The sequence below is a fragment of the Dermochelys coriacea genome, chromosome 28, assembly GCF_009764565.3.
Source record: "Dermochelys coriacea isolate rDerCor1 chromosome 28, rDerCor1.pri.v4, whole genome shotgun sequence".
NCBI lineage: Eukaryota > Metazoa > Chordata > Testudines > Dermochelyidae > Dermochelys > Dermochelys coriacea.
Genome location: NC_050095.1, coordinates 1,737,532 through 1,741,965, shown reverse-complemented (window position 1 = coordinate 1,741,965; position 4,434 = coordinate 1,737,532). Strand labels below are relative to the sequence as shown.

The following is a 4,434-nucleotide window of genomic DNA, read 5'->3' as shown; positions in this document are numbered from 1 at the left end:
CACTGTGAGTGTCTCACTGTGTGTGAGAGTCTCTGGGTGTGCGAGCAAGGCGTCAGTGTGTGTGTAACAAGCGGACAGAGGGGCCTGGCCCCGAGAACGAAATCCTGCGAGTGGCAGGGGGCTGGCAATTCCCCTAACCCAGGCCCCCACTCCCCTCCCAGAGCCGGGGAGAGAACCCAGGAGTCCTGGCTCCCAGTCCCCCCCCCCGCTCTAACCACTAGACCCCTCCCAGAGCCAGGGAGAGAACCCAGGAGTCCTGGCTCCCAGCCCCCCCCCCCGCTGTAACCACTAGACCCCTCCCAGAGCCAGGGAGAGAACCCAGGAGTCCTGGCTCCCAGCCCCCCCTGCTCTAACCCACCAGCCCCCCGCTCCCCTCCCAGAGCCGGGAGGGAACCCAGGAGTCCTGGCTCCTAGCCCCCGCCCGCACTAGCCCACCAGCTGGTCTCTATTGCCCCCTGGTGGCCGGTGCGTGGAACAGCTCCAGGACCCAGATCCGGCCCCAGGTCAGCAGCTGCTTGCCCCGCCTCCCCGCCCCCCACATGCCAAGACCCCCGGAGACTCCTGCATCTGCACGGAGCGCCCACCGCGCTTCTCTCCCCCGCAACATCTGGCGTCCAGGGCCCCTGGCCAGGCCTCGTCAGCCGGGTCCGCTCCGGATGCCTCCGGCCGGAGACCTCCTAGAATTTGGCTCCTGCCCGGAACAATCGCCCCACAGGGCCTCAGTCCGCCATATCCGGGGGGCTGCGGGTCGGGAGTGAGGGGCACCGGCCGAGCTGGGTGGGGGGCAGGGGCCTGCGGGTCGGGAGTGAGGGGCACCGGCCGAGCTGGGTGGGGGGCAGGGGCCTGCGGGTCAGGAGTGAGGGGCATCGGCAGGGCTGGGGGGGAGTCCTGGGCTGTGGGGGGCAGGGGGCTTCGGGTCAGGAGTGAGGGGCACCGGCCGAGCTGGGTGGGGGGCAGGGGGCTGCGGGTCGGGAGTGAGGGGCACCGGCCGAGCTGGGTGGGGGGCGGGGGGCTGCGGGTGAGGAGTGAAGGGCACCGGCCGAGCTGGGTGGGGGGCAGGGGGCTGCGGGTCGGGAGTGAGGGGCACCGGCCGAGCTGGGTGGGGGGCGGGGGGCTGCGGGTCGGGAGTGAGGGGCATCGGCAGGGTTGGGGGGGAGCCCTGGGCTGTGGGGTGCAGGGGGCTGCGGGTCAGGAGTGAGGGGCACCGGCCGAGCTGGGTGGGGGGCGGGGGGCTGCGGGTCGGGAGTGAGGGGCATCGGCAGGGTTGGGGGGGAGCCCTGGGCTGTGGGGTGCAGGGGGCTGCGGGTCAGGAGTGAGGGGCACCGGCAAAGCTGGGGGGGGACCCCAGGGCTGTGGGGGACAGAGGGCTGCAGGTCGGGAGTGAGGGGCACCGGCAGAACTGGGTGGTGGGCAGGGGGCTGCGGATCAGGAGTGAGGGGCACCGGCCGAGCTGGGTGGGGGGCAGGGCTGTGGGTCAGGAGTGAGGGGCACCGGCCGAGCTGGGGGGGGGGAACAGGACTGGGCTAGCAAGGGGCCGGGATTGAACCATGGGAGGGGGGGAAGGATTTTATGGTGCTGAAGGGGTTAAAATAATCAGTAGTTAAAAGCCAACTTGCCTTGGCCGGGAATCGAACCGGCGGCACCTGGTTGGAAGCTGGCTCCGCTCCCCGCTCCCCCACCAACGCAGCGGAGCGAAAATCCCTTCCCTGGGAGGAGCGACTGGCTCCCCCCCAAACCAAGCGGGCGCTTCCTGTTGCGGGTGGCGCTAAAACGCCCCCCCCAAAAAACTTTTTCTGGCAGCGGTGGGATTCGAACCCACGTCCCCGGAGAGACTGGAGCCTAAATCCAGCGCCTTAGACCGCTCGGCCACGCTACCACAGGCGGCTGCCTCCCCTCTCGGGGGCTGGCAATGGGGCGGGAAAAGGCACAAAAAAAGCGCCTGACACCGGATTACGAAGTGTGAAGCCGGATCCAGAGCCGCATCCGCTTCTGCCCGGTTTCCTGCCTGCCGTGTAAAACCAGCCACCCTCGGCCTCTCCCCTGAGCGGGAGGCTGATCGGGCTTCCACCCCCGCCCCCCAGATTACACCCGAAACCACTCAAGCGTGGCCAATTCGGTCCCAAGTAAACCTGGGCCGGACACTAGTGGGGAGGATCCGGAGCAGTGTAAACAGGGCACGGTCCGACATTTGAATTCGGCCTGGCTTCGCCCGCCTGTTGAAAATCGAGGCAAGTAGCTCGAGGAGGTGTTGTACCCCCCTCCCCCCGAAGACCTCGGCATACCCCCAGGGGTGCAGGTAGCCCCCCACTGGTATAAACTCATCTTGCCTCCACTTCCTGCTACAGCAGGGTGAAGCTAACCTGCGGCCATCTCTGGGGCGGGGCGGCTGGTGACCCCTTGTCCAGCACCAAGATGCGGCCACCCCTGGGATGGGGCGGCTGGTGACCCTGGGTCCCCTCCCCCAGCCCCAAGATGCGGCCACCTCTGGGGCGGGGCGGCTGGTGAATCGGGGACCCCTCCCCTGGCCCCGAGATGCAGCCACCTCTGGGACGGGGCGGCTGGTGGCCCAGGGGCCCCTCCCCCAGCCCCGAGATGCGGCCACCTCTGGGGCGGGGCAGCTGGTGACCCAGGGACCCTTCCCCCAGCCCCGAGATGCGGCCACCTCTGGGGCACGGTGGCTGGTGACCCCTCCCCCAGCCGCGAGATGTGGCCACCTCTGGGGAGGGGCGGCTGGTGAGCCGGGGACCCCTCCCCTGGCCCCGAGATGCAGCCACCTCTGGGACTGGGCAGCTGGTGACCCGGGGACCCCTCCCCCGGCCCCGAGATGCGGCCACCTCTGGGACTGGGCGGCTGGTGACCCGGGGACCCCTCCCCCGGCCCCGAGATGCGGCCACCTCTGGGTCAGCGTGGCTGGTGACCCCTTGTCCGGCCCCAAGATGTGGCCACCTCTGGAACGGGGAGGCTGGTGGCCTGGGGTCCCCTCCCCCAGCCCCAAGATGCAGCCACCTCTGGGGCGGGGCGCAGCTGCACTTTAAGAGCAGATGTCGGGTCTGCGGAAGCTCCCGTCCAGGCACCGAAGTCTCGCTCGGCCCCAGGACCACGGCAAAGTGGTTGAGCCGGAGGCGAGGGGCAAACCCCTGCTGCCCGGCCGTGAAACACCCGGGGGTGGGGGTGCGCAGGGAGGCAGCAACACTAACGAAGGGTATTAGCCCGAACCTAGGCCCCACTCCCATCCCAGAGCCGGGGAGAGAACCCAGGAGTCCTGGCTCCCAGCCCCCCCTGCTCTAACCACCAGACCCGACTCCCTTCCCACAGCTGGGTGGAGAACAGGCTTTCTATTAAAGCGCTTTTCTCCCCACTGTGTGTTGGGGTGAAATCTGTGGGAAATCGTCTCTTCCTTCCCCCTAAGACCGCTTAAGGACGTGGGGGATCCCAGAGGGGTCGATGGGAACCAGGCCCTGCCCGAACTCTGCCTCCAGCCCTGTTTCAGTTCCCAGATGGGGAAACTGAGGCACAACACGACAAAGGCACTTCCCCCAAAGCCTCCAGGGTCTGGGTTCCAACCCTCTAGCCTCCATTCCCCACCTAGCACTAGGGGCAGAACCCAGGAGTCCTGCCCCCCACTCTAACCACTGGACCCCACTCCCCTCCCAGAGTCGGGGAAAGAACCCAGGAGTCCTCCTGGCTCCCAGCCCCCCTGCTCTAACCCACCAGCCCCCACTCCCCTCCCACAGCCAGGGACAGAACGCAGGAGTCTGGAGATTTTTTGGTGTCTGGAACACCCCCCACTTTCCCCTGGCCCCCACTCTACACAATCTCAGCCCCACACATCCCCTTTCTATGAAGCCAGCCCCCCATGGGAGCAAGGTCAGCAATTTAAGGCACAGCCCTGGCCTCTCCAGGGACAGGGGTTCAAATCCAACCCCTGCCAGGAGCTGGCTCGCCCCCCGCCAGGGATTCAGTGTTTGCCCACTGCCCGGTGAGGGGAACAGCTCCTTGCATGGTGCCTGGCCCCGCCCCGCCAGTGCCCACTGCCTGCCAGCCCGCTGGGGTGGGGGTGAGATAGTGGGGAGCGCAGCTGCCTTCCGAGCAGTTGTCCCGGTTCAATTCCCGGCCCATCTGAGGCGGCTCCAGTCCAAGGCCCATTTCAGCCCTGCTGCAGAAGGCAGGAGGGGGAGGCTCCTGCTGTTACCCCTGGGGAAACTGAGGCAGTAAGAGCGGGCACCAGGGACTATAAGCACAGAACTCATTCCTGACACACAAAGGGGGGGGTGTCACTGAGCCAGGACGCCTGGGTTCTCTCCCTGGCTCTGGGAGGGGAGTGGGGGCTGGCGGTTAGAGTGGGGGGTGTCTAGTGGGCCAGGACTCCTGGGTTCTAGCACCCGCTCGGTTTGCCCACCCCACCCCCTGCCCACAGACACAAACACACCTTGA

General features: G+C 67.8%; 1 non-coding gene across 1 annotated transcript; it reads right to left on the bottom strand.

The window, feature by feature from the left end:
• Positions 1–1,794: 1,794 nt before the first annotated feature.
• On the bottom strand, positions 1,795–1,876 carry TRNAL-UAG. The gene has a single exon. It is a non-coding gene; the product is annotated as a tRNA-Leu (tRNA).
• Positions 1,877–4,434: the final 2,558 nt, after the last annotated feature.